This window comes from Cervus canadensis, chromosome X, assembly GCF_019320065.1.
Source record: "Cervus canadensis isolate Bull #8, Minnesota chromosome X, ASM1932006v1, whole genome shotgun sequence".
NCBI classification, from domain to species: domain Eukaryota; kingdom Metazoa; phylum Chordata; class Mammalia; order Artiodactyla; family Cervidae; genus Cervus; species Cervus canadensis.
In genome coordinates, this window is record NC_057419.1 from 172,107 (window position 1) to 185,407 (window position 13,301).

General features: G+C 40.4%; 2 long non-coding RNA genes across 2 annotated transcripts; both read left to right on the forward strand.

The window, feature by feature from the left end:
- Positions 1-2,027: 2,027 nt before the first annotated feature.
- On the forward strand, positions 2,028-5,877 carry LOC122435893. Its single transcript, XR_006267725.1, has 3 exons — positions 2,028-2,174; positions 4,816-4,876; positions 4,964-5,877. It is a non-coding gene; the product is annotated as an uncharacterized LOC122435893 (long non-coding RNA).
- Positions 5,878-8,399: 2,522 nt separating this feature from the next.
- LOC122435872 lies at positions 8,400-12,969 on the forward strand. The gene is made up of 3 exons (XR_006267717.1): positions 8,400-8,449; positions 9,042-9,244; positions 10,485-12,969. It is a non-coding gene; the product is annotated as an uncharacterized LOC122435872 (long non-coding RNA).
- Positions 12,970-13,301: the final 332 nt, after the last annotated feature.

The following is a 13,301-nucleotide window of genomic DNA, read 5'->3' on the forward strand; positions in this document are numbered from 1 at the left end:
CCTCCCTCCCGTTATTCATCAGCTTAGGGTCTGATGACGAATGCCTTCCAAGCTGAAAAAGCATGATTTCTACCAACCTTTGCCATATAATGGGGAGGATTGATGTAATGATAGCCCTCAGTAGAACACAGCACTGTTTGGACCATCCTGCTCTAGGTGGTCCAGATACTCTTGAACAATGGAAGGTGATAGTCTCAAGAGATTATCCTTTTCACATTTATTAGTATGTACACATATATAGTTAAAACATTAAAAATGCTCAGCCTCCGCGTACCCTGCGGCATGCTCACCACTACAAGTCCAGTCCCCATCCTCACCACCCAGTTGACCCCCTTTACCCATTTACCCTCCCCCACCTCCCTGTCAAGAGATTATCCTTGCGAAACCTGGAATCACTACATCTTTCATACTTCTCTTGCATTTGGCAAGAGGGCCAGGAAGACTTTGTTTCCTATGTTTTACCACACTCTGAAGTTCGGCACCTGTAGACCACGCTTCCTTGTGATAGGGCATTTTCATCCTGAACTGAAGAGCCAGAGGATTTGTGTTATGTCCCAGCAAGACACCTGCAGGCTCTGTTCACTGCTCCAGGGGATGGAAGTCCAGAAATCCTGTGCTGTTCAAGTGTGCTATTGGCAGTTTATAGTACTGATTCTATTAACGGTGTAGTATCATTTTCTGTCAGTCTCCTAGAGGTTGGTTAGCATTATGGTCCTTGTATCAGCAGTTCTTTCTTTTTCTGTTCTGCCTTTGATGACCATGAAGGAGAGCAGTGGTTCTCAGGCATTAATGGCCCATGAGTACAGTACAATCACTGTTCCCTCTAGTGTGGTCTCCAGGTGTGGTTCCAAAGGAATACTTTTAAACAAAACATCAGTCTTGAGGTTTTAATAGTCTGTATTTTTCTTTTGTTGATTTAAAATGTGTCTTCCTTTTTTCTTTACTAGTGGATACGCGTTCTGAAGAAGACTCTTTAAGCAGGTAGGATTTGATGGATTTTTAAACTTGTATGTGTCACTAGGAGAACACACAGAGAAGAGAAGCTGCTGCTTGCTGAGCGTCCTGCTCTGGGTCAGAGACTGCATCATGTGCGCAACGTCTGTGACCTCATGGAGTCACCAGAGCAGCGTCGTAAAACCACTGTGTCCTGCTTTACTTAATCAGGCAACTGTGGTTCGGGAGGTTGATGAATTGACCCATGATTCCATGGTTAAAATGAGTTGACCTGTGATTTGACAGCTGGCCTGCCTGACTCCAGCATCCACTCTCGTGTCCCTCAGCAGAAATTGAGAAGTACCCGGGTAGCATATAAGTGAAACATATAAATTAGTTCTTTGACTTGTGTCCATTTTCAGTTTTACACATTGCGGGGGACTCCTGTATCCCCTTTACAGTAAAGGGAGGAATGGGGCCTTCTCCATAAGTGATTCCCCTGCTGAAGGACCAAGACTGCCATTTTTGATGGACACAGATTAGTCTCTGAACCAGGGACAGACAATGGAGAAGGAACAGCATATCCTTCTGCTTTAAGTCATCAGGTTTATTCCACTTTGGGCAAACAAAAGTTATGTCAGTCCATCAATTGGATTTTCAGTTCAGCTGTTAGAACTTTTGGTGAAAACAAATATTTTTAGGCTCTGCCGATATATTGGCTGTCACTCTCTGCTATGGAAACTAAGAATGAGTGTTAACTAGATATTTCATAGATTGGGAGACAAGGAAGCAGCAATAGGTAATGAAAAACTTTTTTGGAGACTTCCCTGGGGGTGCAGTGGTTAAGATGGTTACTAAGACATCTTCCAGTGTAGGCAGTGTGGGTTCAATACTCAGTCAGGGAAGCTAAGATCTCACATGCCTCAGGGTCAGACTGCCAAAACATATAATAGAAGCACCATTGGCACTAATTCAGTAAAGACTTTAAAGGTGGTCCACATCAAAAAATCTTTAAAAAATTTTTTAAAAAAGGCTGTTTTAAAACAGGCCAAATTTTATTCATGTCAAGAAAGTTTATTTACTATATAGAGAGACTTTCACTTTTTTTTTTTTTTTCTTTTGTTCAAGGAAATGAGCTCACTCATTTTTATTGTATGTTTCTGCTTTAAAGGTTTCCCAGCGAACCTGGCGTTGATTTAGGGCCTCCATCAAACAATGAAGCCTTAGATTTTAAAACCAAGGTAAAGTGTTCTGTTGTGAAATTTGTTTTCATGCTCTGAATTTAGTTTCATGTAGTATTTACTCTTATGATTAGACACTGCAAGTGGCAAATAGATTCAAGAGATCAGATCTGATAAACAGAGTTCCTGAAGAACTATGGATGGAGATTCATGACATTGTACAGGAAGCAGTGATCAAGACCATCCCGGAGGGAAAGAAATGTAAAATGGCAAAATGGTTGTCTGAGGAGGCCTTCCAAATAACTGAGAAAAGAAGAGAAGCAAAAGGCAAAGGAGAAAAGGAAAGATCCACCCATTTGAATGCAGAGTTCCCAAGAATAGCAAGGAGAGATAAGAAAGCCTTTCTCAGGGATGAATGCAAAGAAATAGAGGAAACAATGGAATGGGAATGACTAGAGATCTCTTCAAGAAAATTAGAGATACCATGGGAATGTATCATGCAAAGGTGGGCACCATAAAGGACGAAATGGTATGGACCTAACAGAAGCGGAATTCATTAAGATGAACTCTACAAAACAGATCTTCATGACCCAGATAACCAGGATGGTGTGATCACTCACCTAGAGCCAAACATTCTGGAATGCGAAGTCAAGTGGGCCTTACGAAGCATCACTACGAACAAAGCTAGTGGAGGTGATGGAATTGCAGTTGAGCTATTTGAAATCCTAAAAGATGATGCTCTGAAAGTGCTGTACTCAATATGCCAGGAAATCTGAAAATTCAGCAGTGGCCACGGGACTGGAAAAGTTCAGTTTTCCTCCAATCCCAAAGGAAGGCAATGCCAAAGAATGTCCAAACTACCACATAATTGCACTCATCTCACACACTAGGAAAGTAATGCTCAAAATTCTCCAAGCCAGGCTTCAAGATGACATGAACCATGAACTTCATATCTTCAAGCTGGATTTAGAAAAGGCAGAGGAACCAGAGATCAAATTGTCAACATCCTCTGGATCATAGAAAAAGCAAGTGAGTTCCAGAAATGCATCTACTTATCCTTTATTGAGTGTGCCAAACCATTTGACTCTGTGGATCACAACAAAGTGTAGAAAATTCTTCAAGTGATGGGAATACCAGACCACCTGACCTGCCTCCTCAGAAATCTTTATACAGGACAAGAAGCAACAGTTAGAACTGGATATGGAACTATAGACTGGTTCCAGATCGGGAAAGGAGTACATCAAGGATGTAAATTGCCACCCTGCTTATTTAACTTAGATGCAGAGTACATCATACGAAATGCTGGGCTGGATGAAGCACAAGCTGGAATCAAGATAGCCAAAAGAAATATCAATAACCTCAGATACGCAGATGACAGCACCATGATGGCAGATATTAAAGACCTAAAGAGCCTCTTGATGAAAGTGAAAGAGGAGAGTGAAAAAGTTGACTTACAGCTCAACATTCAGAAAGCTGAAACTCCAATACTTTGGCCATCCAATGTGAAGAACCGACTCATTGGAAAATACCAATTCTGGGAAAGTTTGAAGGCGGGAGGAGAAGGGGACGGCAGAGGATGAGATGGTTGGATGGCAGCACCGACTCAATGGACATAGTTTGTCAAACCTCTGGGAACTGGTGAAGGACAGGGAAGCCTGGTGTGCTGCTGTCCATGGGATCGCAAAGAGTCGCACACAGCTGAGCAACTGACCTGAACTGATGTTGATATTTTCATAAAATTTGAAGAACAGTGTAGATGCATATAATTAGATTAATAAAATCATATGAAAAAGAGGCTTTGCTCATAGTATATCCTTAAGAATACTTATAAATTACTGATCTATTTTTGTAAATTCTAAATATATGTGTTTCTCCACATACCTTCTTATACTTATTTTTTTTCCCCGTGAAGTTTGTTCTTGACTAAGAATGTCTCACCTTTTCCTTTCTTCTTTCTCCTCTACCTTTTTAATTTCTTTTTTTAAATATTTACTATTAAGTTAATTTTTCCTCACAGAGCAAATTTCTTCAGTGTCTGTTCCTTCAGTCCATCACTCTCTTCCCCTATTGTGCACATGTTTGCTTATGGCTGTCTATTTAGAGTGTTTGTGGCTTTCATTCATGATCATTGCCCTACGCGTTTAACCTTGCTTTTTTCCCTGTTTCATAGAAGCAGCTGATTTTCCCCCCCTGTTTTATATCTCTAGCTGTTTGACAAACAGAATAGAAGTAGCTTATCCTGTTTGCAGTTCTAGTGCATCTAAATAAGGTTCTGCTAAAACCTAAACTTTCATATTTCCCTTCCCAAGTGATAATTCATGTATATATTAATCATGGAAGCAGATTTCAAAATATAGCAATTAATTTAAATGTCTTAGTTTTTCAATAGTGCTCTGAACTCCTGGGGATAAATTATTACTCTCGAACATTTTGGTCGAGAAAGTGATCTAGTGGGTGTCATCGTATTTGTATAGCTGTCAATTCGGGGTAAGGAGAGGAACATCCGGGGCTTCTGATGTCGTCTGTCATAATCCTTTCCCCATGAGCAGGTCAGTCAGTGGCAGAACTGGGATTTGAATCCACCTCTGAATGACTCCAGAGCCTGTGCTCTTTGTGTTAGATCATAGAGGAGTGGAGGCTGTTATAAATTTATTCAGGTTGATACTTGTTATAGTCTTCAAGCTCTTATTTTCTTCTCCAGCATGTCGTGAAACCAAAGTTGACAAAGCTCATGAAGCCTTCTCAGCAATCCAACAGAAACAGTAAGTTGTTCGAAGACTGTCCTTCTGGTGTTATTCCCCGATTTGAAATGACACATGTTCTCATGTCCTCTCCTGTTTTCACTGTAGTAGAAGCAAAGTGTGGCCTTTTGAGACCAGAGAATACGACTTTCTCTGAGGACAGTAATTCTGATAGCAACATTGAAGATGTGGTTGAAACATTTCCCAGACCATCACCCTGGTTTGAGGGCATCTGTCAGCCTGCCTTCCCATCACCTGAGCCTGTTCCCAAACTTCTCAAGTCTGTAGCAGGCCTTGGTCCTACAAAGGTAAGTGGTTCTGTTTGTAACTCTTCTTTCCCTGTACTTGTTCACATACCATTCCCCTGATCCTTATGAAGACAGAAAGGATCCCACCACAGAAATAGAAGCCCTCAAAGTCACGGTACGAAATGGTGTGATAATAAGAGCCATACATGTGCATGATTCAGAGTTATAAATATTGGCATACTAAGTATATACCATTATGAAAGTACTGAATTACAAAGCACTTAGGAAAATCAACTAGATGAATATGAAGATGGGGAGGAGGATGAAGGGGAAGAATTCCTTTACGAAGGACAAGATGAATATAAGATGGAATGAGGGTGAAGATGAGACAGATTACTTTACACACACAACAGAAATAGTGGGGGTAAGTCAGACCAGGAACTCTATGTTATAATTCTGCGAGACATTATTTCAAATTCAACTTAAGAGAAAGTGAGGTCATGAAAAAACAATGCTCATACTCTTTTGAATGGCATATAGCTGATTTTTATGAAGAACTGAAAGAAAATGTGTTCCTTATTGTTTTTGGTGGTTGTTTTCGACGGTGGTGATGGTTCTTGCTTTTTCCTTCAATTGAAGTGTAGTCAGTTTAAAATGCCATGTAAGTTTCAGGTGTACAGTAACGTGGTTTGTTTATACTTGTTTATGTATATATGTTTTTTGAATATAGTTCCCTCTGGAAGTCCATTTAAATTTGAAGTGATTTCTCTTTAAAAAAAAAAAAACTCACTTTGAAATTAATGAAGCAATGTCTTCTATTTAACCTAGCAAAACTTTCGTTTAGTGGCAATTCAGGATGAGCCCTGTTTTAGGCCTTGGGAGATGTCCATCTTAAAGGAGATCAGTCCTGGGTGTTCATTGGAAGGACTGATGCTGAAGCTGAAGCTCCAATACTTTGGCCACCTCATGTGAAGAGTTGACTCATTTGAAAAGACCCTGATGCTGGGAGGGATTGGGGGCAGGAGGCGAAGGGGACGACAGAGGATGAAATGGTTAGATGGCATCACAGATTCGATGGACATGTTTGGGTGGACTCCGGGAGTTGGTGATGGACAGGGAGGCCTGGCATACTACGGTTCATGGGGTCACAAAGAGTTGGACACGACTGAGCATCTGAACTGAACTGAACTGAATGTAGGGTTTTACAGTCTACAGGTTTTACGTTTAGACCATGTTTTCCTTGATAGCACCCTAGATTTGACCTTAGCCAAGAAGCCATTTCTGTCTTTTTGCGTCATGTGACAATTGGACAGGTGGAGATGCTGTAAAGGGGATACAGATATTGAACCCAGTGAGTCCTGGTTCCTTTGTATTTAATAGTCCTTTTTTTTGTCTCATAGCTTATCCTTCTCACTGATTTTACTTTCAGCTGGTTCATAGCAAGAGTCTCCGTTCCCCCATGTTTCAGTGTCATTTTCTTCTCTTGCCTAGAAGCTGTCACTGGCAGCCTCTTCAAGGGCCATCAGGCTTCTGTTTACAAACTCATGAAGCCCTTTGGGTTTCCATTTCTTTCTCTGTATCCATTCGGGTCCCACCTACATCCAGGTTCAAAAGCATTCTCACCTGTTTTAGTTCTTTTTTAATGGCAATACCTCATTTTTGGGCGTCACTGACTCAATGGACATGAGGTTGAGCAAGCTCCAGGAGTTGATGATGGACAGGGAATCCTGGTGTGATGCAGTCCATGGGGTCACAAAGAGTCAGGCGTGACTGAGTGAACTGCACTGAACCCCATTTTTAATATCCGTATCTGTGCCAGTTATTTATTGCTAACAAATTGTATTAGAGATCACCCAAAGCCTAGTGGCTCAAAACAGCATTTCCTTTGTTCACAAGTCTGTGTTGGAGCAAGGCTCAGTGAGTGAGCCCAGCTCATTTCTTCTCCAGTCTTCGTCAGCTGGGATGTCGTGAAGGTGGGGACCAGAGTCATCTGAAGACCTGTTCATGCACACGTCCGGCAGTTGGAGCTGGCTTTTGGATGGGTCATTAGGTGGGGGCGGTCAGTCGGGACACTGACATGTGCTCAGTATGTAGCCTGGGCTTCTTCAAAGCGTGGTGACTGATGCTAAGAGTGGGCTTCCCCACGGAGCCAGTCAGAAGCTATTTAGCTTGAGAAATCACATAGCAGTTCCCCCAGACTCTGTCCACTAGAATCAGTTACTGAGGCCAGCACATATTTAAGGAGAGGGAATTTCACAAGAAACTTGTCAAAGAATTTGTAGACATGTTTGAATACCACCGGCTCCACTCACCTCGACTTACCAAGTAATCATTCTGTCTAAATGAAAGTTCTTTCCAACTCTGTGTCACTGAAATTCCAGCAAATATTTTTTGTGTGTTTTCTTTGGTATAGTCTGTTATTCTGTGGAAAGTAACAAAGGATTACAAGAAAGAGGCATTTTTCTCTTGTTCAGAAAAATGTATGGATCATCTCACTAAACTCTTAGGAGACGGGATATCTTTAGCCTTGCAAATCATTTCTCTTTGGAATGCAATTCAAATTAGCAAAAACTATTTCTAGTTCAGAAAAAGGCTTATTGGATTAAAATCCATACTTAGAAGATTTATTAATTACAGCCTTATTTTCACAGTCTTCTTTTGGGAGGCATTTATTAACTCAGCCTCAGATAACTCAATACAGTATACCTCAAACTTCTTTAAAAACCATGGGACATGTTGGGGGGGAAGGAGTAAGAGACGTTCTACTAAGGGGTGACTTGCAGTCATTCCATGGAGGAATGATAGAAAAGTACTATTATAGAACAATAAAAGAGTGTAAAATCAAGTGCAAATTTTGTGTGACAAAGATGATGACAGTGAAGACTATATTTTGTGACTCTTGGTGGTTTAAACTTCTTTCTTGATTCTCTGAGTAATTCCTTGTCCTACATTCATCAATACAGATACCATCATATTTATTTGATCCTTGGTTTGTGTTAGGCTGTGTTCAGTCCACTTCCCTCATTACCAAATGTCATTTGTTTTATTCTTGCAGATTGATGATCGTCCAGCAGAGCTGGAAACTGTATGTTCACAATGTCTGCACATGAATGCAAAAATTCAGGTTCTTCGAGAGGAGTTATTATTCATGACAGGAAAGCAAAAGAAATGTGAAAAACTAGAGAAGAATAACAAGAAGCTGAAGCAAGACATAGTGAACCGCAAAAGTCACATGGAAATGAGTATGACGGAACACAGTCAAGTAGAGCAGTATAAGGAGGAGATTGAAGAGCGAGCGAGACAGGAGCTAGTAGAGAAATTCAAAGAAGTCAACACGGTTTTACAGGTTAATTTGTTGATCTGTCATATCCTTGAATTCACCTCATTGTAAATTACAGTGGATGTATACAGCTTATGTGTTTCCTCTGCTTCCCTTAGAGCAGTTTGTTTGGTAGATTTCTGGAAGGAAGGGGGCACTTGTCTGTCTCTGAAGAGAGAAATATTTCAATTTCCATCACAGTTATCACTCAATTGATCTTTCAGAATGATTCTGACTAGAGGATCCTTTTACTTATAAGACCAGCTGGTATAAAACAAGACCATGAGAAGGAAACAAAGTACTGTGGTTTAGAATGGGTACCATCCTCTTGAATTATTCTCAAGTTGTCTCGTTCAGTTTTTAAAATTTTAAGTTGATCCTCTTATTATTTGAATTATCAGGTTACATAAATACTACTATAACATTGATTCCGCTTTAATTTTATAATTCAGATTTAATTCATTTCACATTGACCATGATTATTTTAAAGTTTCACTTTTCTTTTTTTCACATTTAAAATTGCTCTCTGAATTACTGACTCAAAACTAAAGGGAACAAATATAATTATTCACGTTATAATCATTAACAAAAGAAATATATCTTTTAAAATTTGACTTAGATACAAGCGGCATCTCAAGAATACTTAGAGCAGACAGACGAGGAGCATATTGCTTTCTTAAGAAGTCAGATGGAACTCAGAATTAAAGAGTTGGCATCTGAAGTCTTCAAGATGGAAACTTATGAAGCAGATTTGGAAAAATATAAGAAACTCTACCTCGAAGAACTAAAAGTTAGGAAGTCATTGGAAAAGAAGCTAGACGAGTAAGTCAAAACACAGAATCACAAAATAAATGTAGTCCATTAATTTGTCTCTGAAGCCTAGTTTTTATAGAGCCAGGTTCTTGAGATTAGTAGGCAGTGAAAGCTAACTAGACAGTCCCTGCTAAGGGGGCGCCCTAAGACAGATTAGTGACACCACGTCCTGGTGCGTTTTCCTACACTGTGTAAAAGCATGCTTGTGAAGTCGGGCCACGTTCACACAGGGGTGAAAGGCGGGGTAGTTCACAGAGGGGACGCTGGCATGGTGGCCTGACTGAGGGAGGGTGTGGAGGCTGGAAGGGGCAGATCCCACCTGCACCGCCCTCTGAAAGCAGAGCACTCCTAGGACGCCTTTCATAAGCCCAGAGAGCATACAGCAAAGGAGCAGGGACCCAGGGCACGTTCTGCTAGTCGATGCCTAAAATAAGCGCACACAAGGGAAGCACCGGTGCTCCCAGAGAGGGTTCAGGGCTGTGGGACGTGATGCTGGGATGTGGGGTGTGGCTTCCGGGGAAGGAGCTCGGTGGGGCCGCTCTCCCTGTTTGTGGAGCGCGATGCCTCTCGCTGTAAAAACATGCACTGAACGCCGTTTCAGCTTTTTGCCTTTTTAAATGAAACCAAAAATCCTCTTCAGACTTTTTTTTTCTTTTTTTCTTTTTTTTTTTAAATGAAAAACAGGTGCCTATGTAGGGCCCTCGTAGAAGTGAAGTAACATAAAATGAACTTTGGAAAAGCAGGGGATGCTTGTAATTGTTCCTGGGGCCGTTTTAGCCCTTTTCAGTCTCACCCACTGACTTTCTCATCCTCCCTCGAGACTGTGGCTCTAGGTGATTCCTCAGAGGCAAGTGCTTAATTTTTCCGAGGTCATGAGTGAAACATTTATACAAGGGGGGTGAAAGCAAATGCTTGAAAGTGGCCTTGTGGGAGGTGTGTTCCTTCATCCCTGAACTGTTTCCTGGGGGCAGGCGTGTCCCAGAGGCGGCAGGCGTCACTGTGAGCCCACCTCCCGTTCTCTCTGACGCCCTTTCTCTCCTCCCCCAGCTGTGACTTGTTACCTGAGGAGCCCAGACACACGTGAGCTTCTTTAGAACAAGGTCAGAGCTCTCACTGTTTACAGCAGGTCTGCTCTCTGCTTCCAGTGCTCACACGGTGTGACGGGAATTCCATTTACTGTGCGGCAGCTTACAAAATGCAAATCCTTTAGGGAATCGTGAACAAAACTGGTGTTTTCCATCTTCCCCAGGACTAATTGGAGGCTGGCAGAGATGAGCACCGAACTTGAGGTGGAGAAACAGCGGAACAGATCTTTACTGAGCACTCTCACCACGAGGCCAGTCCTGGAGCCGCCCTCGCAGAAGAAATTTCCATAATACTTCAATATGAATCTTTCTCCAAAAACAAACATAGGATTTTCTACCTCAATTCCATGCCCTTCAGATAACAGCATGGCGACTGACTTGATCAAGTTTAGTTCTACTATCTTTTTTTCCTTGGGTTTAGCATGTCCAATATGAATGATTCTTATTTTCAACTTCTGAGCTGTTTATTTGACTTATGTGCACTAAGTAAAAGCCATAATTAACTGTGCTAACCAAGGAGACAAAAATTTTATGTTTCTTTGGTCCTAGATTTCTATTTTTAAGATACTTATTAATTTCTTAAATTTCTTGAAAAGCTGCATTTAAATTCTACTTTAGAAATGAAATCTTATTGCCTAGTAACCGAACATATACTTTCAGATATTTGACCTCCTTTCTAATTGATTTCACCTTGGCAAGTGTTCATAATCATCTCCAAGCTCCGCTGAACCCACTGCAGTTTTTCTACCCCTAAGCATAAGTGAATGACTGGCATCGAAACACTAACCATATATGGATGTTTTTGTATTTGAAGGAATCCTATATAAATCCTTTTTATGAATTAAACAAACTTGTAGCACTATATCAGAAGATTAATTTCTAGTTTTCGATCAACATTTTGGTCATTTTCTTACACAAGAATGCATCTTTAATCGCTATTTTACTTAGAGCCTTGTTACTTAAATTTCTAAAAAATATTTTCTGAGCAATTGTAGAACGTTTCTAAATTTGTAGTTAAAGCAAACATTAAAAAATTTTAAATGAAGCTCACTTTTGTCTCTATCTCAACAGCACCTGGATGATTGATGACTAAGAGCAATGATGGGGAGTCTAAATTGCAGCTAGTTTTCATTGTGTGATCGTTGTGATTAAAATATCCATTTTAGTCAGAGCACACGGGTTTGTGGTTTTGATGGTGTTTTCATGATGGTTATGGTGCAGATAAAAATAGCCCTTGTTAAATGCAGTCTCAACCTGTGTTCCCATTTGGCTTCTTGCCATCATAGAGCAATCTAAGGTTTCTTCGCCAGCACTGCGGCTACGTTGGGTCTTAGTACTTGAGAGCCATGAACCTGGAGGACGTGCTTTAGCTGTGCAGTCACAGCGGGCCTCCAGACTCTTCATCCCAAGTCAGACACTGCCCCACGCAGGCCTCAGTGGAGGAAGCAAAGGCTCAGTCCCCACCCCAGGGGCGGGCTGCCTACCGCAGACCCAAGTTCACGGTGCTGTGAGCACACACATCTTTTCAAAGAAGACATTGGGAACCAAGCAAGCACTTCTTAGTTCCTTCTCCCAAACTCACCCGTTGGGTAAATCTCGCTTCTCATGAGGAGGGTAGGAGTTATAAGTGCTCCCCTTGAAACTTCAGGCTGAGGAGATGAAGTTCAACTGCAATTTCTGACCAGATTTAGATTATAGTTGAGATTACACTCATGCTTTTTGTATATACCAACTAATTATGACAGCTTGGATAGAAGTATGCTAAATAGTAAAGAGAGGTCTTATTTGTGTTTTAAATTGTGTCCTAAATAACTCAAAATGTGGATAATTCATTTTGCTGATTCATTTTAATAAACCAGGTTTTATCTGGAGGAAACGAACATCCTTTTAAGACAAATCTCTTCAGTTTTGGCCTGCTTGATTCAACTAAAGATTTCCTCTTTCAAGTTTCCTGTCCTGTGTTTAAAAGATATTTATGCTTTACAAATTAACTATATCGACTGCTACAAAGGAGTTTGATATTGATTTATTTTTGTTCATGCATTTAAGACATATAATTTAAAACATTTATGAAATGCCACAAGCATTATTGAACTATGTAACAAGGTTTTACAGATTCATTTTCTCGATGTTACAGTTAAAAATCTATATGTGTTTTCTTAATCTGAGGAAGGAGCTGGCATAGGACTCTAGACTCAGTAAGAAGTCCATTGGCCTTGTTACTTCTTTTGTAGAATTAGGAAGTTTGGCTAAATCAATGACTCTCATACCTTAAAAAAAAATTTTTTTTTTCCCAAAGAAAACAACCTTTCTTTTGAAAAACACTTCTGAGTGGAATGGTATTATATGAAAGAGACAAGTATAGAGCCATTTAGCTAAAGGAATGGCCAGAGACGGTGCAGCTGTGACTTCTCTGTTCCTCACCCCTGCAGTGACCCCCGTGGGACCTTCCCCTTCCATGGGGCATAGTTCGCAAACTGACACTTATGAGAGAATCCTTCTCGCTAAACACCTTTAGAATTAAAACTTGCCGGTACATTGTTTTCTTGTGTATAATTTCCTCACCTTTCTATGTTTTCACTAAATGGAAAAGTTTAAAGAAAACTGCAGATGTGTTCTCCTTATTAACATTCGACTTCAGACTACTTCCTCCATATGACATGATCCTCACCTAGAAATCAAAATAAAGTACATATTTAGGGCAGGAACTGTTAAGGGAGAAGAGAGTGATCTTGTGGGTCATTACTAGGATTATGGGTCATTCCCTAATTCTCTGAAATTATGTGTACTCGATAGATTGATATTTATTATACTTTTTATCAGATTAATCTAAATAGCATTCCATATATATATTGTCTTATCTAAAAGCAGAATAAGTAGGAATTCATTTTCTTCTATTTATGTGATGATTTTTCTACTTAAGTAATCTTCAAGTTAGGTCTAGTCTCTAAAAGTATTATTTAAGTGTCACATGTAGTAAA